General features: G+C 47.1%; 2 long non-coding RNA genes across 2 annotated transcripts; both read left to right on the top strand.

Annotated features, from left to right (window-relative positions):
- On the top strand, positions 1-24,687 carry LOC145722708 (uncharacterized). The gene is made up of 3 exons (XR_014147169.1): positions 1-92; positions 12,242-12,375; positions 19,726-24,687. It is a non-coding gene; the product is annotated as an uncharacterized LOC145722708 (long non-coding RNA).
- On the top strand, positions 6,437-9,223 carry LOC145722491 (uncharacterized). The gene is made up of 2 exons (XR_014146794.1): positions 6,437-7,122; positions 9,069-9,223. It is a non-coding gene; the product is annotated as an uncharacterized LOC145722491 (long non-coding RNA).
- Positions 24,688-25,187: the final 500 nt, after the last annotated feature.

Here is a 25,187-nt window from a genome sequence, read left to right as displayed (position 1 = left end):
CCCGTGGAGAGGGGCTGACGCTACTTCCCGTTTTCCGATGAGGACGCTGAGGCACACAGAGAGGAAATAACCTGCCCGCTGTCACACGGACGGTAAGGAGTAGGGCTGGGCTTCAACCCTGGGCCCTGTGGCTCCAGAGCTGTGCTGCCTCCTTTTCCTTCTTGGCTAACTTCTCCTCAGTAGGTGCCAGGAGACAGGACGCTGCTCAGTAGAAATGGAGTGTAGAGCTGGGAAGAGCTTTGGAGGTCCGTTGAGTCCAGGCTCTGTATTCTTACGGGGCAGGAGGTTCAGGGACCCGGCCTCAGGAGCCCTGATCTAATGAGTCATTTACTCGGCACTTCTGGAAACACTGGGGGGCTCAAAGGTGGCCGGCTATGCCTGGCAGTATTCTGGCAGTTTTCCTAGCGTTGTTTAGCAAGTCAATTTCTTTGAAGCAAAGTTCCTTTTATCCAGAAACAATGTGACCTCAAATCTTGTTTTCTTAAAACATCTCTGACGTTAGCTGCATGAGGCAAAAGTCCTGAAGGTGTCTGCGCTGCCCTCATGCTCCCCTGAATCCGAGGCCATCTCTGACATTGGCTTGGGACCCGCTTTTCCTGTGAATAACAGTCAAGCAGCAGGTCGTGGGGGGCCCAGAGTCCAGGTGAGCTGGGCATGCCGGGGGCACAGATGAGAGGAGAGAGGCTCTTTCATCACTTTCCAGGGGGCTCAGGGGGCACCTGAAGTATCTTTGTCTGCAGAGGTCCTCGGCCCACCCAGCCACACTGCTGTCACAAAGAACAGAGTGTTCGGGGCCATGTGACCATAGGGGAAGCTGCCCAGGCCTCCAAGGGGGGCTGCCAGCTTCTGAGCTGTGGATTCCATGACTCTGGGACCCAGAGCTGCAGAGAAAGGGCAGCATTCTTCCTGTGGAGGCTTGGTCCAAATGGCCCCATGGCTGTCTTTTCTCTGGGATCAGCAGGCTACTGTTGGGAGGGACAATTGAGGTTGTTGTCCCCAGCCTGGCCCGGAAGCGCTGCTGGCAGATGCAGGGCGGGCATCCTGGACCATCCCTGCCGCACCTGCCCTCCTTGTTGCTCGCCTGCAAACCAGCACCTCCAGGAGCTCGGCACTTCCCTACCTCCTGCAGCTGAAGCCTGGGGCCCCGTGTCTGCCCCTGCCCGACCCAGACGGCCCAGGGGCCAGGGAAGAGGGCTTCCCCTTCCTCCATGCAGCCGACAGATTTTACTTCTCCTCCCAGATACATTCCATGAAGATGGAAATACTCAAAGAAGGCAGTTTGGTGCTAAACTAGAGGACACTCACTTGTCTTTCTTTTCTAGATAATGCACTTAGAAGGGGGTTACATGTCAGTATTTTTCCTCTTCCATCCTTGTGGCGTAAGTGATAAAGGAGGCAGACTTCGCTGTCCTGGGGGAAGATCTCTTTATCTCTTTTTTTCTTGTGGATGCTTTTTATCATCTTCAGTCATGTGCATTTCGAGAAGTCAAGGCATGGCCTGAACAACCTCTGTTCTTGGTATTGGGGCAAAGGCTTTCTCAGGGTTTAAGTGGGAGATCTCAGGCCTGCGTTTGGTTATTGGGGGAGGAGAATGGGTACCGTGATCACTTTGGCTCAAGGTACTTCAGTTTATTGGGTATTTGGGCAAAGGACGGAGGGATTCCTAAATCCTGGCCCAGACCAACAATGCTTCCCTTCAAACGATTTCCTGTATCATCTGTATCAGTCACGGTTCCATAGGAAACAGATGACTTTCGTGGGAGCTCTGAACTAGACCCTTCTCTGTCAGATGGCATGCTCAAACCGAGGATTATCAGGAGATTTTAAATAAAGGGGTGGCTTATAACAGTGTGGGCAGGGTTCAGTCAACCCAGCGAGGGGTGATTCAGTATCCTGGAGCTAGCAATGGCAGGGGCTAGAACCTGGAGGCCAGAAGGCTAGGAGGAGGGCACGGTTGCTTCATGCCAAAGAGAGCTGTCGTTCTAGGAAATAGCCTCCTGTCCACAGGCTCCCACCTGTGGAAGACAAAAGCAGTCAACAAACCAGAATCTGGCCAGGGGAGATGCAGAGTAATCAATCTCTCTCTCCTCCCACATACCCCTGGCCTCTTCCTTCCAGTGACCAAACCCAGAAGCCAGAGAAGAGAGAGGGCATGTTGATGAAGTCTGTCAGGACCACCCATCAGGATATACTTCCTGAGGCACAAAGCAGGGAGAAGGGTGGAAGGTGAATTTGTAGGGGTAAATGGAAAGGACCCAGCTCGACATCTTAATGTCACCTGGGTTCCACCAAATTTCTACCTCCTGACAGATACGTATTCCCCCAAATGGCTTCCATATTGTGTTTTGTGCCTCCTTCTCCCTCTCCATGGTTTTGACTTCTTACTCTCATTTTATTTGTCTGGCAATGATTTTTTAAAATATTATTTCTATTTTACCATTTTATTAAACACGGAAAGAAGCTGTTACATCTTCCAGAAATATCAGCTTTCAGCTTCTAATTGAATGGTTCTCACCTGGGAATGATTTGGCCCTTCCCCAGGAAACATTTGGCAGTCCGGGAACATTTTCGGTTGTCACATCTCAGGGTGGGGTGCTCCTGGCACTTAGTAGACAGAGCCAGGATTGCTGCTAAACATCCTACAGTGCACAGTACAGCCCCCCATTAACAAAGAATTATCTGGAGCAAAGGGTCAGAAGTGCCAGGGTTGAGAAATTCTGCTCTAAGTGGAGAAAGGAAGGTTTGGGCTCTGTTAGTGGGAATCAGAGAGCAGGTGAAAAGGAGAGAAGAAATTTTGTCTCTTTGTTTGTTTGGGTTTGTATGTTTTGATTGGGTGGGAGGAGTCTATCACAGAGGAAGTTTCCACCCTGTCTTTGGGGAGGATGGTCCCCTGTTGGGGTCCAGCTGGGCTCTTGGGCTCAGTCTCTGGCCACCTTGGGAATCAGCAGGACTGTAGGATCTAGCATCTGAGAAGCAGGATTGAGAGCTCCTGGTGGGGGGAGGAGGGGTGGAACATCTCACACCATGTAGATGATTCTCTGCGTTTCCCTGCTCCGAGCGGCTGCTGGAAGTGGTACAGCAAACTCTAAAAGGCTATTTCAAGATGGTTCAGCCAGACCCAAAGGTCTGGTAGAGTTCTTGCCTTTCCCAGGCTTCGGGGTTCTCTTCTTTTCAGCTCAAAGCTCTTAGAATATTAATAAGTAGGGACTTAACAAAGTCCTGAAATAGTTCTTGGGATACAAAGGAAATGTCCCAGCTCAAAAAGTAAACGAGTGTAGTCAGCAGTCCTTTGTCAACTTGCTGTTTAAACCTGGAATTTGCTTCTTTTTTCTTTTCCTTCCTACATCCCATTTTCAGGTCATTTCCCTGCCTGTTTGTGCATATGTTGGAGAAGAGGGGCAGGCAGAGAAAACTCTGTATCAGCTTCCTTGGGCAAGCTGTTAACAGACTCAATGAAAAGATGAGAAAGTAATGATGATAGTTGCCTTTAAGAATCAGTCTTAACTATTAACTGTGCCGACCTTCCCTCCATCACCAAGTCTTGACTTGGCTGTAATCCAGCTTGAATGACTTTAATATTTATTAAATTTTATTTGTTTTTTAAACAAACAGTCCAATTACGTTTTTAAAAACAAAATGGCAAAGGATTTAGATAAACAGGGGACAGTCTTTCCCCTGCCCTCCTCCTGCCATTCCCAAAAGGCAATATCCATCTGGAGATATTTTATGGCTATACAAACAAATAGGTATATACATGTTTGTTTGTTTGTTTTAATCTTTTTCAGCCCATACAAATAGTAGTATATTTACTTTTTTTCTCAGCAATGTACCTTGGGAATCCTTTCGTGTCAATAAAGAACTTTTTTTTAATGGTCCCATGGTATCGTGGATAAACCTTAATATATTTGGCCAAAAGTGACTTGTTTTTAAAAGGGCTTCTGAATCTATTTCCAACCAGAAAGAACGATCAACTAAAAAACAAAAACAAAACAAAACAACACTTGTTTGAAAGTTGAAGCACGAAAGCCCACTTCTATCATTTTGAAAAGCTTTCATTCTCTCATCTTAGTGAGATTTTCAGATTTTTTTGTTGTTGTTGTTGTTGTTGTTCTGCATTTGCCCCTTAACTTAAAACCTCTGTCAAATAGCTGTTCAGAACCGAAAAGTGTCCCAGAGGTTTGGCGATTGCCTGTGATTTAAACCGTGTCTGTTTTATTGAATCACTGAATGTTTATTATCTTTCTTACGGAAAGCCGGCCTGAGCCAGTGCAGCGCTATTCACGCCAGAAAAGCCTGTCCTGGCTTTTGGGACAAGACAGTGCGCCTCTCTGTTCCCCCGTTTTAAAAAATCTGGGTAGTATCCTGGAGCCTTAGCAGCTTTGAAGCTTTGTGCAGGGCAGGACTACCTCAGACTCACAAGTAAGAGCCTGTTTATCTCTACTGTATTTCTGTGGTCACAGCCAGGACCCGTGTATTTTAAGGCACGACGGAGTTTGCTGCATTTGGAAGCCAAAGAGAGGGCAGGCAGAAGAGCCGCCGGGCTGTACAGCGTTCTGGGGCTCCGGCGCTTTGAAATCCTTTCCAGTGTTGTCACTTGAATGTCGAACACATTATTCTCAGTGGACACTAAAGAGAAGTACAGGTACCATGGGCTCCAGGGGGATTCATTATTCAAGGCACAAAATTTCCGACTCCGGCCTGCAACACATTATAATTCAAATGAGCCCAGCACAATAGAAGAAAAATATGCAAGCAGATTTCTCTCTGTCGTGTTTTTTTCCCCTCCTCTCTGAAGCCCTGTAATTACAGCAGGCAGGTGGAGCATCTGGGGTGTGGGGGAGTCCACTGTATTTTTACCTTCCCAGGAACGCGACTTGCCTACCGCATCAATATATTTTATTTTTAATTAAGCGCTTATTGCAAAATCTAAGTCCCTGCGCGGAAGCCCGATTGGCAACTTTTTTTTCCCCTGCCGTTCCCTGAGATGCTGCTATTGCTGTCTCAAATTTCCTTTCTTAAAATGTGCTGTTTTAGTAAATTACTTCTGTCCTTCCGTGAGCTCGGCAGCGCTGCGGAGGCTGGATTGAGGGGGCCTTCGCCTCCTTTTCCCTCGTCCGCGGTCCGTGGGTCACTTTCTCCGCGTGCCCACCAGCGCCACGTGCCGGGAGCGCGCGGTCCAGGCCCGGCAGCCCCTTCCCCTTCCCCTCTGTCCTGGCCCGGGTCCAGGCCCGTCCTGCAGGGGTGGGGGCGGCGCTGTGCTCCTGAGAGACCTCCGGTCCTGCAGGGGTGGGCAGAGGCCACCGGACTAAGCGACCACAGCCCCGCAACGCCCGGGCTTGGGGCGGGGACGGGTGCAGGAGGAGGGGGAGGCGGGATCCGACACCCTTAGGTTGGTCAACTGGGGGTGGGTGCTAGGAAGCCCTGTTGGTGTCGGCGCGCCGGGCCCAGGAGGGAGAGCGGGAGAACCGGGCAGGCGCCCGGGCTGGCCGCGGGAGGCTCCTCGCCTCTCTCTCCCGACGCCGGCCACCGAGGAGGCCGAGCGGGAGCGGCCCCAGGCCCTCAGCAGAGCGTGGCTTTTCTGATCCTGGAAGTCGGCGGCCCGAGGCGGGGCGGGAACTCGCGTCCCGGGGCGACCTTGCCCAGACCCGTGACCGACGTCCTGGCGGGAAGGGAGCTCCCGGGGTTCGGACCGAAACCTGAAGCGGGCCTGCGCCCCCCCGCGCCTCCAGGGGCGGGCAGGCCTCTGCGGGATGCCTGCGAGCGGGCTGCCGGGGCGGGGTGCACCTCCCCGGTTTCTGGCTTCATGAACCCAGGTCCCCCTCTCCGGGATCTAGTGACTGGCGGCAAATGGGTTTCTAGCAAGCCGCGGGGCCCTGCGCAGGCCCAGCGGCCTCGGTGCCGGGGTGGCTCCCGGCCACCGCGCGGGCACCAGGCACCGTGGCGGTTAGCTGGCATTTCTGCCTCCTAGGGGCAATTTGAGGCGTGGTCAGGGTTGGCCCGGGACAGGGGAGGGAGACGGAGAGGAAGCTGCCAAAAGACTGGTGGGGCTGTCGGCACTTGCAGAGAGAGGCGGCCCCCTTCGGTCACCAGTGAATCTTAATCAAGGGCAGAAGAATCTTAATCAAAGGATGTTTTTAGGCAGGTCCAAGGGAGAGAAACCTATCTCAGGAAAATACCCACATGCGGTCGAAAAAGGGGCCAAGCCCGGCAGGAGCGCCTGGTCCTTGCTGCCCCGTGGAGTTTCCTCAGGCGCAGGCTGTATCCGTCCCCGACTTGTTTCTTCGGTACCCTCTGCAGGGCTGGGACCCACGCCGGCGGCTCAGGTCTCTGTAAAGAAGGTGCGGAGAGGCGGGGGTGACTGCTGATTTGGCCGCAGGGAAGGACAGGCCTCCAGCGGGCTGGCAAGGTGCCGGGAGGGCAAGACGTTCCCTGGGCAGGTCCCAGTTCCCTCTCAGGAGTGTGGGTCGCTTCTCTCACTCAATCCACCCCTTTCAGTGTTGGTCACCAGGGACTAGGACTGGGGCTCCTTGAGTCCCCTTTTACAACTCCTATTGTATTTTTCATTCTCATCACAAAAGCAGTACATGTTAATTGAACCAACGAAAAAACACAAACATTCAAAAGGAAGAAAATAGAAACCTAAAACACTCTCATTACCTAGAGACAAACCTTTCTTGTATATCCTGAGTGCCAACACAGTTATTCCGTGGGACAAGTGACTTCCTTTTTTTCTGAACAAAATATTGTGAACATCTTTTCACAGAAGCATCCTCACAATGAATATGGTTCAATAAATAGACTCTGTCCTTAAAGATCCCCAGTGCCTCCATTGCAGGGATGTGGGGTGAGATTTCCAACCATTCCTTTCCTGGGCTTTTAGAGTGTTGCCACGTGTCTTATTTCTGTCCACACCATACCCGGGTCATTCTCCTGCTGGGTCACTGTGCATGTCCTTAATTATTTCCTTAAGATCGATTCCTCAAAACAGCTGGGTTAACTGTTCTGTGTTTTAGAAAAGTTTTACTACATTTTGTCAAATTGACCTTTAGAAAGGTTATGTCAATTCATACTCCCACCTGCAGAGAATGTAAAATCTGTTGCCACAATTCATCATCATCAATCGTGAGTATTTGTGGTCTTCTTTTTATTCTTTTATGTTTGCCCATTTTTTTAATTGGAGTGTTCGTCTTTTTCTTGCTGGTTTGTAGGAGTTTTTAAAAAAATATCTATATTCTCTCTATTAAGTCTTACATGTTTTCTACTTTTCCCAATTTGTCAATTGCTTTTCACATTTAAAATTACATTTAAAATTTTTGTGCAGTTGTTCTTAATATTTTAATTTATGGCTTCTGCCTTTGGTGTTACTCTCTAAAGTCCTTCCTTACCTCAGGATTTTCTAAGTCTCCCACCTACAAATATTTCTAGTACTTCCATTGTTTCATTTAAATGTTTCATTCATATGGAATTTATTTGGGTATATGGTATAAAGTAGGAATCTGAGTTTACTCCTCTTCACTCCCTCTTCACTTGTTGTTAGTTCCAAATCCTTTTGACTCTGGCACATACTCCAGCTAATTCCGAAACAAGTTGAGCCAGAAGGGAAGATCTGGTGGCAGAGATCTTGCTCTGGGAAGCACAGACGCTGGAGGTGAGGGATTGGGAAACGTCCAAAGGAAGAGCCCATTTGGTAGACATATCCTAGTGGAATCACATAGATCTGGATGAAATCCAGTTTCTGCCACGTTCACCATGTGGAAACCGGGGCAAGTTGTTTAACTTATTGAAACTTCAGTTTTGTATCTGTAAAATGGGTATACAAATAGCAAGCATCTACCTCTGCAGATGGATGTGCAGGTCACATGGTAATGCATATAGCAAGCCATCAGTGTTATTAGTAGTAGGAGGTGAAGAGAAGATGAGAAAGGTGTATGCAACTGTTAAAAAGAAACATCAGCTATCAATAATTATAGAAATAACGGTGGTGAGTCCATGTGCTATAGTTAGAGTTCAAGAGTGTTTATCCAGATCAATCAGGAGGCTCTCCCCTGGGAGAAAAGGGTTTTATTCTTCCAGCTGGGGTCTACTGGACTCTGGACTTAAACTGAACTCAGACATTTCGAAGGAATCCAGTAGCCTTTCTGTTCTCAAACCTGTTCCAAGGCTTTCTGATGGACCTGCCTGGGTAGAAGAGAATCAGCGGAATGAGCTGGCATTTGGAGAGCTCACAGGATAGAGAGCACGGGGGGCTCGGGGCTCTAAGTGGGCAGCCATCTCCCTCCTGGCTCTCCCCCAGCTGAGGATTGCTGCAAAGAGAAATAGTCACTGGACGGGAGCCAGGGGCACCAGTCAGCTTAACCAAAGGAATCAATGAACACTGTGTTTTCCCTCTGCAAATGAGGGAAATGGCATGGTGAGAAGACATATGCCTTGTCCAGAATCACAAGTCCCAGGGGCAGAGAAAGCTAAGAGAAATGCTGCCTCAGAAGAAGCCATTTCCCATCCTGAGGATGCCAGAGCCTGGCCTTGAGTAACAAAGGGGATGGGAATGCTGCTTTTGAGCTCCCAGGCGGTGGAGACCCAACATATTTGTATGAGGCATGGACAATGAGTAGCCATTCAAAAGGCTGAAGCTGCCTCTTCTTAGTAAAAGGCAAATATTTTAGGAATCCCTTGTTACTAGGCAAATGGCTGATCACTTTTTAGGGGAGTGAGACCCAGCTTCACACTGTCTTTAGGGTAAGCTTTGATTCTGAATTTTGCTTTGGTGGAATAGTGGTTCTCAATTCTGGCTGCACATTGGAATTAGGTAGGGAGCTCTTAAAAATACAGATGCCCAGGCCCCCCTTCCAGAAGGCTGGGTTAAATTGGCTACGGCAGGACTGAAATGTCAGTGTTGTTAAAGACTTCCTTACTGATCCTAATATGTAGTTTAGGATTGAGAGGAAGCCCCTTTTTGTGCTGCTGCACTCTCTTCCGAGCTGGTGGGAACAAGGTTATAAGACAAAACTACTCTAGCAAAATGTTTCTTGAACTCTAAGGAATTATCTGGACATCTTGTTAAAATGCAGGTTGTGATTTCGGATGTCTGAGGTGGGACCTAAGATTCTGCATCTCTAACAAACTCCTGGATGCTGCTAATGCCGCTGGTCTCAAGACCACGTTTGTGTACCGAGGGTCTAGAAGTGGTCCTCCGATGTCAAAGAGCGTTAAAATGACCTGATAAGCCTCTTGAAAAAGCAGATTCCTGGGCTGATTCACAGCATCAGGGAGGGGGTCAGGAATCTGCATTTTTAACAAGTCCTCAGGTGAATTGATGCACTTAACAGTTCAAAGACCACACTTGGAGAATGTAGCCAGCCTGCCTAGGATTTCCTCAGGCATTCATCTTTTTAGCGCATCCTGAGTCCACACTTGGCTGGAAGATCTCGAGTCGGTTGGCTGGGAATTGAAACTGAGCAGAGAGTCCACTGGGCCCGAACTGCAGCTCTCTGCTTCTGGGATGCCTTAATGTTGAGGCCAAATCCCATTATCACAAGAGAGTGACAAGTGCTTGTGCCTTCTTGGAATAAAGGAGCCATCTGTTTAGGTTTGGGTTTTGATTGTAAAGTTATTTGACCTGTCCCCTCCTTGGAACTGTGACTAATGTCTCAAGATCAGAGCATAGATTCTGGGAGAATGAAAGGCAGAAGGCTTTCAAGATGCCTTCCACCCAAGGAAAACCTCAAGCAGGGGAGCAAAAGACAGTATAAAAAAAAAATCAATGCTCCATGTAATGTTGAAGACATCAAATAAGAAGTCTCCACCAAATGAATGTGCTTTTTTTTTCCCCTTAACTGAGACGGCCTGTGAGGTAGGATAAACCCAGGACCTGGAATGAGGGGCTGAAAGAAAATGGACACATCTCACCTCTTCTCTCATTTGGCTACTGTTAGGCCCACCCTTCTCCAAGTACGTGTTATTCAGCTTGCAGATGATTCTGGACCTTTGTTTTTCTTCTGGTTCTTCTCTCTTATTTCTCCTTGTTTGGGCCATTAGCAGTTCCACCAGGGATGGAATGGAAATGGAATGGAACCCCCTATGAGATAGAATAACATCTGTGAGTAGGTGTGCTTAGAGGTTTGATGGGGAGGAAGAAAGAATTAATTATGATCGCAGGTCCTATGGAATTCACCTCGATGTGGCTGTCTAGATCCACTTTTATATGGCAACTTCAAGCCTTAAAACAAGAACAGAACGCCTTCTCCAGAGTTCGACAACTACCAGCAATAATTTGCCAGAAAAGTTATTACTTGAAAAATGCTTACTTCTTTTACTTATTCAAATATACTTATTACTTTATATGCTTCTTTTTTTTTTAAAGATTTTATTCATTTATTTGAGAGAGAGAGAATGAGAAAGAGAGCACATGAGAGAGGGGAGGGTCCGAGGGAGAAGCAGACTCCCTGCCGAGCAGGGAGCCCGATGCGGGACTCGATCCCGGGACACCAGGATCATGACCTGAGCCGAAGGCTGTCGCTTAACCAACTGAGCCACCCAGGCACCCCTATGCTTCTAATTCTCTTGGTTGTCTGGTAACAGTGTTGTGAGACGGGGGACATAAATTTACTACCACATATATGTGACTTTCGTGTTTAAGGAGGATTTTTTTTCATCTATTTCTTCTAGCTAGTTACAATATATTATATAACAAAGGATACCTCCTATTCCCGTTACTTGGTATAATAAATATCTTGGCGAAATTTCTTACAGAGTTTGATTACTCAGTCAAAACCTAAGTATCCTGTTGGGAGAGGAACAATCATTTTAGTGATACTGTTCTATGCTTTGGTTGAATTGAATAGTTACTAATCCAGCCAGAGAAGAAAGAGGCAGGTAATTGGAATTGAGCAAACACACTGAGCCCCTCACAAAAAGACTCACAAGAAGTGTAAAATTTCTCATCAAACCTCTATCCGTCTATTTTCTCCTTACTTACAATAGTCATTGCAGCTTTAGGAAATAACTCTAGGGGCCTGGTCTACATTAGGAGAAAACTGCTATTTCTCATTCAAGTGATCTGGAAATGAGTTTAAACAGACACAATCTGCCAATGGTCAATATTAGGTCAGTAACTCTAATAGCCAATTTGAATTTTCTTTTAAGAAAATGCCATAGCCCCATCCACCACTTTACTGCTCTCTCACCATGTAACACCCTAAGATTTGCTTGGATTGTCTCAGGGTAGAAAACAGGGAGGTAGGTTGGCCGATTGTCATGGAACTTGCATAAATTAAGAGCAACCTTTTTCTCTCATTCATCTATAACCCAAACTGCCGGGCTTCAATTCTCCAGCAGTGGTAAGAAGGGTTAAAGCAATGGGATTGACTATCTTGGTTGTGAAGTGGTCAAGATCCCCTTGAAGGGATGCTTCATGAAAGTTCTCTGATGCTTGCTCAGTGCTGGTGTATAGCCCAATGCTTGGTTCTGGTTAGGCATGGATCTTGCCAGTCTGGGTTTAAACCATATCAGGCAACCACTGAGTTTTTAACTTATGGGTTTTTGGAGCTTTAAGAGTACAGAGATCGCTATAAATTTCCTGTCCACCTGCAGTTTCTCCCATTTTCCGTCCACACAGAATCATGCTTTTGTTCACTTGTCTTCCCTCTTCCACACCCTCAGGAGGGGCTGGAACAACCCTTCTCAAGGGATCCCCTTTTCAGTAATTGGTTCAGAAATGGGTATGTGTGGCTCACCGATGGCCAGTGCTATGTGAGGGGAAGACTTTTGGAGGATGCTCTCTCCCTTTCCTCCAGATACTTTGTGTCTGACTGTGATGCCTAGAATCATGGCAGTCATCATACTATCAGCATAAGGATTAAACTGATACTCAGGATGGCAAGAATGGAGAGAAAGAGAGAAAGAACCCAGGTCATTGATGACATCATCCACACCACTGAATTAATCAACCATTGTAAGGGTTAGCTTTATGTGTCAACTTGACTGGACTGAGGGATGCCCACATAGCTGGTAAAACATGATTTCTGGGTGAGTCTATGAAGATATGTCCCGAAGAGATTAGCGTTTGAATCTGTAGACTGAGTAAAGATCATTCTCACCAATGTGAGGGGGCACCATACAATCTGTTGAGCGCCTGAGTAGAACAAAAAGGTGGAGGAAGGGTAGATCTGCTCTTTCGCTTGAGCTGAGACATCCATCTTCTCCCTCCCTCACGCATCGGTGCTTCTCATTTTTTGGCCTTCAGACTTGGACTGGGATTTACACCACCAGCTCCCTTGGTTCTTAGGCCTTGGGGTTTGGAGTGAAATTACAGTACCAGCTTTTCTGAGCCTCCAGCTTGCAGACATCAGATCATGGGACTTCTTAGCCTCCATAACCGTGAGTCAATCCCTCATAATAAATCTCATTCTCTCTATATATCCTGTTGGTTCTGTTTCTCTGGAGAATCTTGACTAATACAGCCTCTAAGCTGCCCTGCCATTCAACTTTCTGTTTTGCAGGATAATGCATTTCCTTCATGTTTTAACCGGTTTGAATCAGGATTTCTGTTGCCTGTGGCCCAAAGCATCTTAAATGATTAAGAGAATTTTAAGACCAAGTGCTCATTTCATAGAGGGTGTAACAGAATTTGCTCCGTGTCAAGTGTCAAGTGACAACAGAACTCAGGACTAGAGGTTGGGTCTTTTGCATCCAAGTCATTTTTATTATATGCCACCTCTTGCATAAAAATTTGCTTCATTACAAATTAAAGGTGGCTTAAAAAGGTATCTCTGAACACACCGTCCTTGTATTTAACAAAATTGCCCCACCCAGGTTAAAGTCTGGAATTCTCTTCCAAATTTTCCTTATTTGGACATGCTGAATCAAACCGGCCACTCACACGTACAAAGAGTATGCTTGTTGACTTTGAAGAACTGAAAACATTTTGTTCCTCATTGCTGGGGAGCACTGGCCTGGCAGACCTGATATGCTAGGTAGCTCTGGGCAAGAAAGACACATTAGACCTGTTTGCGTCCAAACTTGTCATCTGTAAGGTACGGGACAACACAGAATGTTATAAAGCCTTTGCCAAAACTTCAGTTGGGAGATTTAATGGAATCCACAGGCAGGGGAGGCGTGAGGGTAGCGGGGGGGTGGGGGGTGGGGGATCAAGGGTAGGGAGATGGGCTGCTGCTTCTGTTCCTAGTAGTATTTCTTATATCAGGCCATTCCTCATCTGTAAGGCCTTCTGTTTGCCTCCCGCATTACCCCTACCCTGCCCATGCTGGAGGGCCCAGGTGAAGCTGCACCCCCTCCACCAAGTCGGCTCTAATCACCACTGTATGCACCACTAATTATTTCTCAGAACAGCATTATTTCCTGAACTCCTTAGTCATTCACTAAGCTTATCATGTTATTTTGGAATATTTCTTTTGACATTTTGCTCATTTTGCCCCTAAATGTTATCTTTATTTTTTTTTTTAAGATTTTATTTATTTATTTATTTATTTATTTATTTGAGACAGAGAGAACGAGAGAGAGAGAGAGAGAGAGCACATGAGAGGGGGGAGGGTCAGAGGGAGAAGCAGGTTCCTTGCTGAGCAGGGAGCCCGATGCGGGACTCGATCCAGGGACTCCGGGATCATGACCTGAGCCGAAGGCAGTCGCTTAACCAACTGAGCCACCCAGGCGCCCCTAAATGTTATCTTTAGAGAGCAGATCAGCAAAGAAGAAAGGATATAGACGTTAAGGACACATTTGTTGACTTGGTTTGAATCCTGCCCTGGGGCCCCTGCTTTGCAGAACTCCAGGGGCCAGGAGGCAATATGGCAGCGCTGCCTGGCCCTATCACTTTGAAGGAAACTTCTCCCGCCAGCTCAAGTCATCTGTGGAATGCAATTGGGGCAGGTGTGAATAAGCACACTGTGTTAGTTTTCTACTGCTGCTGCAACAAATTACCACAAGCTTAGTACCTTAAAACACCACCCCTTTCTTACCTTACAGTTCTGGAAGTCAGAAGTCTAATGGGTCAGCAAGGCTGGTATCTTCAGGAGGCTCCAGGGGGAATCCACCTCCTTGTTTTCTCTAGCTTCTAGAGGCTGCCTGCATTCCTTGGCTCGTGGCCACACATCACTCCAGCCTCTGTTTCCTTTGTCATATCTCTGTTGCTCTGACTCTGACCTTCTTATCTACCTGTCCTAAGGCCCTTTGATATTACCTGGGACGCACCCAGATAATCCAGGACAATCTCCCCATCTCAAGATTTTTTAACTGAATCACTTCTGCCAGGTTCTCCCCCACCCCCTTTTTTTCCTTTTGAGCTAACATATTCACAGGGATTAGAACATGGACATCTTTGGGGGGACATTATTCTGCCTCCCACTTATATGCTTTTTGGATACCAGTTTCAATATCTGTAAAATGGAGCTGCTACTCTCTGCCTTACAGGGTTATTGAGGCGATTAAACGAGATAATTTGTGTGTAAATCCCCAGCCTGGCACGGTGGAGGTGGTCAATTCTGGTCAGTTTCTTCTCTTCTGAGTGGGTTTTTGTGAGGTGGAGGCCAAGCATTGTGACTTCTACCTCTTTCTAACCCTTTAGTTTCTAGCCAGTCCTGGGTCTGGAGGAGGAAATCAGCAAGTATAGTAATTACCTTGATCGATGACAATGCCTTGCATCTAACTCATAAGGTCACTAAAATGGTTGATTGTTGTTTTGTTAGCAAGGGGTGGGGGCCATCTCATTAAATGCTGTCATTTATCAGATCCAAAATAGAAATTTGGATTCTTCTGCTACACTTTTACCTAATTACCCTGAACACTAGTGGAGGAGAGGAATTAGTTGACAATAACATTTAAGGAAAAAAAAATCTTGCTGTCATGGACTTTTCTCCTTGGTCTGGAAACTTCTTGGTTTCCTAGGGTGCAGCTGACTGCTTGCTCTGCAACTGAAAAATCTCTCAAAGGGCCCTGTCCAGTTAGGTCACACAAAGCCAGGCTTATTATTTAGAGAGCACACAATGCCCCCTCACATGGGGCACAGAGAGGAAAGAATTTTTAAGCCAATTCCAGTCCCTTGGAGCTGCAAACTGCCCTCGGGGCAAAGAAGCCTGCAGGATAATTGGGAGGAGTCTGGCAGGAGATCCACGGGAAGTGAAAGCTGCATCTCTCTCTATATATATTGAGGGATGCCATGCCACTTTTTAAGCATTCCCCTCTGAGACAAACCTGTATGTCAAGATAAACAATTAAATAATATGCAAGGGCCAAATCAGGAAAATTGCAGCCTCAGCCCGAGACAACAATGCAGGGAAACATCAGCCGTCTGCCACAGCGGAGGTGTGGAGACAGGTTCCGAAGATTCTGCAAGAGAACTGGGTCAGGGAGTGGAATAGGCTTCAGGCCCCCCAAAACTTGGTACGTTCATGCTTTCTCAAGATAATAAGGTGGAAAGTGACCTTACATCATCTCTCTATCAAACCAGAGTGAAGCTGCCCCAGGATCCCTGACACAGTCGTGGATAATGTGTCTAGGGAATGGAGTGAGAAAGGAACCAGAGACCAGACCCCAAAACCATGAGAGGGAGGGTCGTGAGAGGAGGGCAGACCATTAGATGGAACACTTCTGCCCTTAGAGCTGTATGGGGCCCGCAAGGAGAGGATTCTGCACGTTGTCATCCCTGGAGCGCCATCCTGGGTTTCCATGCCATCGTGCCTAAGCGCCAAGGGATGGTCAGGGAACATATGTGGTCACAACACTCTGAACAACTAGCACATGGGGGTTGAACTTGTCTAAGGGACTTTTGGGGGATAAGGGGGAAGCATTATTTGTATAGTATGTGACCACAGTATAGAATTCACAGTCCTGTGTGAAGGCATGGACAGAACTGAATGATCTTAGTGTCTCCTCTTTTTGCTGGACAGGGCAGGCCAGCAGGGTCTGGGGACGCGGGCTGGCCGAGGTGGCATTCTTAAGAGGCTGGAGCAAATCCCAGCAATAACACCCAGGAACATAGTCCACCGGTGCCCGGGGCAGGCCGCCAGAACCAGCGTCAGGTTACTAAGGCCGTATTAGGCAAGAGAAGGGTGGGTCAGGTGAGCATGCAAGAGCATCCGGGGCCCTAAGGAGCTAATGAGGCCTGGGTGAGAGCCGAGGTCGGAAAGCATGGTCCAAAGGAGACTCCTGGGTGCCGTCTGCAGGGGATCCTGGCACCCGTATCTGGGGGCTCCCTGACAGCATCTGTATTTAGGGCACCCACATCTTAGGGCTTAAGGGCATAGCTCAGGAGTAGAGGATAAGAAATGTTTTGCACAGAATGACCCTTCTGAAAAACAGATATACTCAATCTTTTTTTTTTTTTTAAGATTTTATTTATTTATTTGACAGAGACACAGCGAGAGAGGGAACACAAGCAGAGGGAGTGGGAGAGAGAGAAGCAGGCTTCCCGCTGAGCAGGGAGCCCGATGTGGGGCTCGATCCCAGGACCCTGGGACCATGACCTGAGCCAAAGGCAGTCGCTTAACGACTGAGCCACCCAGGCGCCCCGAGATATACTCAATCTTTAAGATCAACATTAGGAAGTACAAATCAGGCTAACCAGGGAGCCATACTTTGGATCCCTTTGCCACAAAATCGAAGGTGGTCTTTGAGTCTGGCCTCGTCTAATAATTCCTCTATCAGGCCAGCTGCGCCCTACAGAGAGCTCTTAGGTATATGTTCCCACGCAGAGGGCTTTCTACTTTCTTGGGTAGGGTGGAAGCAAATCCCACTCTGAGAAGCCCCACTGGGGGTCTCAGTGTTGGATTACAACCCAGGAAAGCTTGATGTTCATACACTGTGATAGAGGAGAGATACCAGATTTAGCAAATAAAAATATAGGACGCTCAGTTAAATTTGAATTTCAGAAAAACAGTGAATAAATTTCTTAGCATACATATATCCCAAACATTGCATGGAACATACTTATACTGAAAATTATTTGTTCTTTTTCTGAAATTCAAGTTAAACTAGGCACGCTGTGTTTTCTCTGGCCACACTGTCCTGGAGGTCCCTATAGAACAGCTGGCCCGAGACAAGCCCAGGTATGGGGCCAAAGCCAACCAGGCAGGTGTCTTCACTTGGCTCAACCTCTACCAAAGGTCCATTTGTAAGGCCAGATCCTGAGTCAGCAGAACAGGCTTATGTATTTAGTAAAATATGACTTGCCACTAAAAGTTCTTCGTATTTGGTTTGCAGTCCACTCTTGGACATGCCCCTCATCCACGCGCCTCACCCACGCGGGTAACTATACCCAACCAGAGCTACTGTGGAGATACTGACCGAGCCCGACGCGGGCACAGCGCAGGCACTCCCATCGGCTCGTGGCTTTCAGAAAGCTTGCTGATGTCTTTCTTTTTCTTCTGTCCTGAACTCTCCATAGGAAAATCCACTGAGGGAGAAAGCCATGACTGCTCTCCCTGGGCCAGAAATTCTAGGCTGAGATGACCCAGGAGTAGCAGGCAGGCTTGACAATCTGTCAGTTTCTGGGGAGTGTTACTCGTCAATCACTCATTGCTGCTAAACTGCAGAAACTAATTTTCTTTGTATCAGACTTGATTGGCTCCTGATGCAGTGATAGCTCAGTTTCTGGAATGTCTGCTGGGAAATGGGCACTACCCTGTCCCCTTGGTCATAGGGAAATCATTAAGTCAGCCCAAGGATTTAGCTTCTTGTTCTTCCCATCTGAGACGAAACCTCTGGGCCCTCTCCAAATTCTTTGTATTACTTTTATGCTCTGATCTCATTTTGGCTGTGGCCACATTTACAACTTCTTTCTGTTCTTTGAATGTGCGATGATCATTCCTCCAAAAGGGCATCTGGAATGTTTTTCCCCCCCAGTCTCCCTACAGCTGCTCTGTATGACCTCCTCCCTGGCCTTCCAGTCTAATCCCTCTCTACTACCTCATTGGCTTAAAAAACAAAAACTAAAACAAAAACAACCCATAACACTTATCACTAATGTTATTTTCCAGTGTTTGTTTATTTATTTATTCTGTATCCCTCCTCTGGAATGGAAGTCCCCAATCTTAGCGTGGCACCTGGTGCAGAGTGAGTGCCCTGTAGAGGTTGAGAAGCAGTCAGTGGCTGGACAGGAGGGGCGTGAAGAGCTTCCCCTACCGTGCCTTTTCTCACTCTGGGGCAGGTCCTCCCGTAGTTCCTCTCACCTCCTACCACACCTACAAGCAGAGAGAATAACCCCTGGAGGGCCTTGCTCTGATTGTTTTACACATACAGATAAAAAAACAAAAACAAAAACACAACTGGAACTTGGTCCTCTGCTGTATGGAGATAAAAACAGAGTAGTATTGTATTCAAGAAGAATGTGTGTAATAACAGTAATCTGAAAATAATGATATCTATGAGGTCCTGGCAAAGCCACCCAGGAAAAGAAAAACAATAGATGAGAAAGCTTCAGGGAGTCAGGACGCCACCTTTCAGCATCAGACTGGCCTGGAATCAGATTCAGATAAACTGGTTTCATCAACTCTAGACTCAGCGGTCCACGTCCTTTTTTGTTCCTAGTGCCAATTGCACATTCTCCAGATAATGGCAAGGTATTGGCTCTCTTTCAAAACATTCAACCCTGCAGAGGAAGAATGAAAAGGATTCCTTGTCAGCTTCTTAAGGTCTGAACACAAAAAATAGCTCCCTTTCTGGGCCTGCCCAGTGGGCTTCCTTTTTCCTCTGGTCGCTAGAAAGAGCTACTGGCTGGACCAGTATTTCTCAAAGAAAATACCCACATCAGGATTATTTAAAACGCAAATTTCTGGGACTCACCAGAGACCTAGTGACTCTAAGCTCCTGGCAGCGCCCAGGATCTGCATTTTAAATGACTCCGTATCTTGAGGATTCTTAGGCACACTTGGGTGTAAGGGTCCCTGGTTTCATCTGGTCCTGTGGCCCTCACCCTATCCTGCTGCCTGTATTGTCACCTGGCGTCCTCCATGGGAGCATCTCTCCTTCCCCATGCAATTCTGAGGGCCAGGGAGACATTTGACATTTCTTTCTTGTCTGCTTTAGCGCCGAATTCACTACAGGTGTTCAAAAAGATATTTATTGAGTGAAAGACCTGAACTAATTTTCCTTTGCCTCGAACTTGTTCAAAGAAACTTCCCCCAAGAGGATTGGATCATGAATTTGACAATTTGATGTTTAAGACAAATTGATGTGTGTGTGTGTGTGTGTGTGTGTGTGTGAGAATCTTGCTCTCCCAAAAAAATGTTTTATGTCAGAGGCCCCCCTTTGTCTGAAGAAAGACAACAAGGTACATGTTGCTGGGCAAAATTGTCTCACCCAAAAGGTATAGGCAGTTTTTGCCCTTTCCTGGAACCGTTGTGTGAAAAGATGCATGAAGGTTTCAGAGTAAGGGGTCCTAGGGGATTAGGTGGACAGGAGCCCAGTGTGGTTGAGGGGGAACGAGAAGGTCTCAGTGTGTGCAAATAGAGTCAATTGTTTTGAAGTCCAGAGCCCAGCTCAATGTACCGGAGTGTCTAAGCCCAGAGAGCCGAGCACCCAAGGGTGGGGTGGCCTGGGCAGATGGGTTCTAAAGGAGCTAGAGGTCCTGGCCATGGCCTCGCAGGGAGTGAAGAGGAGGCCAACAGGACAATGCCGGGCCCCTGGTGGGGAGGGAAGAGTGGCAGAGAAAAGGCCCGAGAGGGCGATGGTGGAGGGCACTGAGGGCAAGTCTTGCCTCTTTGCTTGTCTTCTCAGAGTTGCTCCTGAAGTGAAGCCCATGGTGAGGCTGCCATCGCCAACGTGAAGACTGGGAGCAGCAGGGGTGAGGGGGAGGAAGACGGAGGTCGGAACACTCAGAGCTGGATCACTCTTGCTTAGTTCGCCCTCCCTCTGGAAGTAGGACTCAGATGCTCAGGCACCTGCACATCCCGCTCAGTCGTCCCGGGGAGAGGATGCTCACGCCCTCACAGGCAGGGCAGCGGTCAGAAGGCACTTTCACCGACCGAGGCACGTCTGCTCCTCCAGGGTGTTTTCTCTTTGCTGGTTCTCCCTCTCCCTCCTTCCTTTCCTAGACTCTCCTTCCGGACAGACACTTATGTTGGCGAAGGAGCTCTTAGTCCCCCTTGCTTTTCTAGCCTTGCTTTTCGGAACTCCCCAAGTTACTCCCACTTCTCCCCACATGACTTGCTTTCCTGCCTCCTCGTTCTTCTGCTCACTGGCGTTCCGATATCAAGCCGCCTCTGCCTCCTGATGAGGCCCTCTGTTTCTGCCGGCGGCACCTTCATCTTCCCATCACCCTGGCTTGAACAATAGGCTCAGCCTTGCCTCCTCCTTCTTTCTTACCCTAAGCTGTTGGGAGTTTTGGGGGCGGGATGCATTTTCATCCATCTCATGACAGTTTTTGTCTTGAAGTCCTGAGGCTGCAAGTGGAAATGGACATGGTGTAAGCTTGAGGTCGGTCATATTTCAGGCTGGACTGTCTCAAGGAGAGTCTGCGTTCACACCGAACTGCCCACTATAGAGGAGGCGAGGTGATGAGGGGCACCACGGTCTATGCAAAATACTCACCTGCTTAAAACTTTGCATGCAGAGACATGTTTTCCACTGCTCTTGGTATGAGTGTAAACTTCCTATTTGGGCGTTCAAGGCCCTATGTGATCTGGCTCAGTGCACCTCTCCAGGTCATCTCTTGTCCCTCTGGAAGGATGCTTTGTGCTCTAGCCATTCTGAATGCTCCATGTTTTTTTCTAACAGAACCTGATCATTTAAGATGTTTGGTTTTGTCCTCTTAGTAATGGGGTTCCATCAGCACTTTTAAAAGCTGAAGAAGTGAGGGTAACTTGAGTAAGTTTATATTTTAGAAAGATCAAGCTGGTCTGAGGTTGGAGGACAAATGAGAAGGAAGAGAAGCATTAGAATAATGGGGCTGGACTTTACCCTGAGGGTAATGAGGGAGACATGGGTGTGTTTTAAGCAGAGTGGTGAAATAATAATACCCATTTGTTAGATGACTCTGGCTATAGGATAAAGCATGGATTTGAGGGTGACTGACTGGGTGTGAGAATGTGGAAAGTCAAGGATGATGCCTCAGTGTCTAGCCTGGGCAAATGGTAGATGGTAGTGCCATTCAATAATACAGGGGTCGAGGAATGAAGAACAGGTGGGGTGGGAGGTAACAAATTTGTTTGTTTTTGAATATAATGAGTTTGAGGTAGCTTTGGGACAAGTAGAATTGTCCAGAAATCTGTTCAAGAGGGAGAACTGGGCTGGAGCTATAGATTGGGAATCATTAAGGATATAAATGGTCAAGTCCAGAGAACGTGTTTATTGAAAGCAAGGAGGGTCTTGGGTTGAACCCCAAGACACCCCAGCATTTAAGAAGTGAGAAACCCGCCAAGAAGGCTGAAAAGAAGAGGTCCATGAGGTAGGGGAAGATGACCAGGGTGTGATGTCATGGAAACTGAGGGAAGAGGCTGTTTCTAGGGCCCCATCGGCAATGTCCAACGCTGCTGAATTTCCCATGAGAGGGAGACAGAGAAGGGTTTGTTGGCATTGGTAGGAAGCAGGCAGTTGGTGATATGACTAAGAGGGGCTTCTGTGGGCGGTGAGGTCAGAGGCTGGTTGCAGTGGGTTGAAGAGTGAGTAGGAGTTGAGGAGGTGGAGATAAATACAAAAATACATTTTGTTTTTAAAGAAGTCTGATTGTGAAAGAGAGGAGAGGCCAGTGGCTTGAGTGATGGTTGAAAAATGACATTAGAACACATCAAAGTGTGTTTACCAGTTAATATGAAGGATCCAGTAGAGAGGGCACATGCACCACTGAGGGCCCAGGCAGCAATGGTGGGAAGTGCAAGGAGTTCCACCTGACAACTCTTTTTACTTTGAGAAGAAGGAAGCAAGCTCCTGCTAAGGGTGGGGGGACAGGTGTGGCCAGCCAGGTTTGAGGGGAGCATGGGAGGTTTAAATAGCTGCGTGGCGGCACCAGAGAGCTCCTGCATGAAGCCCCGTCTCTGGGCAGTGCAGAGGCTCGGGTGAGTCCCAGGGACGTTTCCGTACTCTTTCTATGTGGGTGTGAGCTCCTTCCCCCTCATACACACACGGGTCTTGCATGATCTGTGCCTCTCCGAGGGCACCCACCTCTTCCTAACTCTTCATACAGTTATTTAGGGCCTCTTAGCTCTCCTATGAGGCTGTCTGTTGTAAGCTCCACAAAGGCCAGCTTTGTCTTTTTATTACTCACAACCCTGTGACAGTGCATGGCACATAGAAGGGGATCAAAATGCATTTGTAGAATAAATGAGTGTGGCCTGACCTTGTAGAAAACAGCAGGACACTTACTCTCTGAGCTGGCCAGTCTATCTTTAGAAAGCAGGGATGTATCTGCTGTGCTTTGGGGGGGAGACATGGAGTTGGACATACAGGTTTAGGACTCATTAGAGTGTATAAATGACCAAGTTCAGAGAAACTTGACTCCGATGCCCTATTCCCGTTCAGATGCTCCAAAGTTCACCACACCCAGTTATTGAATTCCAGGAATCTTAGAGCATCATTCTCAACCCTACCAGACACAGCACCGTCTTTCCTTAAAATAGATTTTGTAACTCCCATTTTACTTTCTCAAGGTGAAATTCATTGATAACATAAGCCACCTTTTCCATATAATTAAAAAATTAATATAATGCCTTAATTAATATAATGTCATAGAGAGGAGAAATAAAAGGAAAATCATTTGTAATTAAAAAAAATGCTTTTCCGGTGCTTTTTCATACCTAACATAGAAGAGGGCATCTTAAACTTTTATGTGAATCTAAGTTATCTGGGGGTCTTAATACAGTGCAGACCCAGATTCAGTAGATCCACGGTGGGGCCTGAGATCCTTCCTCTAACAAGGGTGTTGGTAGATGCAGATGCTGCTGGTTTGTGGAGCACCCCTCGAACAGCAAGGAACTGGGACTCATAAGGAAGTACCCAGGCGCTTTCCTCATCTTATTACCAATGTATTTGGATTTGAAAGAGGTAGAACCACATCTAACTGAATATTGACACTTTCTTTAGAGTGACATTTTGAAACAAGACAGATATATATATATAAAATCATCATGAATGTGACAGTTTCAAAGGCAGATTTATACATGTCCTATGGGTGACTCAAATACCATGATATGGTTTGGGGAAATGGTGACTAACTCTGGGAAAAGTTTTGGAAAAAAGCAAAGTAAATCCTTCCCCAAATCCCACTGTAGTTTCATTATTGGATAATGAAGGGTATATGGAAACTGCAAAAAAAAAAAAATTGTGTTTATATGTAAAGCATAGTTAGGCTCTAGTCTCGGAAAACTGTAAATAGGATTTTCACCTGCATCCATACCTGGTGGGACCCCTGGACAGTGTTTTGCTGTGACTGTCTCATACATTCAATAATGTCTGCAGCTCTGTCCCTGCCCAGTAAATGCTGGTGGTGCTTCGCAGTCATCGACACAACCAAAAACATGCCCTCAAGCTTCACAATTCCCCCACTGAGAACCACTGACCTCCAGGGACTGAGGAAGAAGAGTGACAGTGGACAGTGGATGGAGGCTTCCTGAGTTGCATGAGAAGTCATGGCCCAGAGCAGAAGGTGTGTTTCCCTGGGAAGGAGTCACAGCCAGATTGCCTCCACTAAGCCGAGTGTGCAAATCTGTGATTGCTGAGTGGACAGAAATGGCTCGTGTTCTGTATCACAAAGACAGAAGCTGCTTTCCTAGGATAAGACATTTTCAAGATGCTGTCTGAGACATTATCATACATCTTTCTAGGCACAAATTAGTGCCAGTGGTGTTTCTACTCTAAAGGTCAAATGAGGCCAAGGTTGTGGCCATGTTGTTCTTGTTTATCCTGGAGGAGAGGGAAAAGTAGATTGGGTAGGCCTGGCTCATCCTGGCTACCAGCTACTTCTCTGGCTTCTTCTGGTGTCAAGCCTCTTCACATTCACTCTGTTTGTTAATTTGGTTTTGATTTTGCTTTTGTGGTTTCTGGAAGCTTTTTGAGGTCTCAGGGTCTCATATACTGTTCTCTGTGCCTAGGATGTTCTTCTGCTTTCTTATCCAGTGTAAATGACCCTTCTTCGGGGAAGCTTTCTTGGACCCCCAAGACCAGGTCACAGATGGGCCTTCTTTCATGCTCTCATATCTCTCCTAACTTCTCCTTTATAGCTCCAACCACAGTATTAACTACGCAGTGTTTCCTACTCAAAGCCGGCCTTCCCTTCCACCTGTGAGTGAGTTCCACGTCCAAGAACAGTGCTTGACACCAGCAGACGGTCAGCACTTGTTTGATGAATGCATGCGATTAAGTTACAAAAGATCATGACCTTTGCCTTGCATTCTTGGCTTGCCCACTTTGATGAAGCAAGTTTCCATATTGGAGACACCCAAGTGGCAAGGAACTGGGGGCACCTGCTGGTCAGCGTCCATCCAGGAACTTGGTCCCTCGAGAAAATGAGGGCTTGGGACTGAGCTTGGAAGTTGATCTTTCCTTGGATGAGCCTTCAAGGGAGACCACAGACTCTGGGCTGACTCTTCCACTGCAGCCTTGTGAGGAGCTGGGAAGCAGAGGACCCAGCTATGCCATACACGGTTTTGGACCCACAGAAATCATGAGATCATAAATGTGTGTTGTTACGGAAAGAGCGCAGATGTCCATCGACAGATGAATGGATAAAGTAGATAGGATATATATATATATGGGAGTATTACTCAGTTATCCAAAAAAAAATGAAATCTTGCCATTTGCAACAACATGGATGGAACTAGAGGGTATTATGCTAAGAAAAATAAGGCAACCAGAGAAAGACAATTCTCATATGATCTCATTCATATGTGGAATATAAGAAACAAAACAAAGGATCATAGGGGAAGGGAGGGAAAAATAAAACAAGATGAAATCAGAGAGGGAGACAAACCATAAGAGACTCTAACTCTAGGAAACAAACTGAGGGTTGCTAGAGGGGAGGTGCGGGGGGATGGGGCAACTGGGTGATGGGCATTAGGGAGGGCACATGATGTAATGAGCACTGGGTGTTATATACAACTGATGGACCATTGAACTCTACCTCTGAAACTAATAATACACTGTATGTTAATTAATTGAGTTTAAATAAAATAAAATTTTTTAAAAAATGTGTTGTTTTCAGCTACTAAGTTTTGTAGTAATCTCTTATACCACAGTAGATAACTATT

The sequence above is a fragment of the Leptonychotes weddellii genome, chromosome 7 (genome assembly GCF_054177405.1).
Source record: "Leptonychotes weddellii isolate Sample4059 chromosome 7, ASM5417740v2, whole genome shotgun sequence".
NCBI classification, from domain to species: domain Eukaryota; kingdom Metazoa; phylum Chordata; class Mammalia; order Carnivora; family Phocidae; genus Leptonychotes; species Leptonychotes weddellii.
Note: the sequence above shows the minus strand (reverse complement) of the source record. Positions and strands in the feature narration are given on the sequence as shown.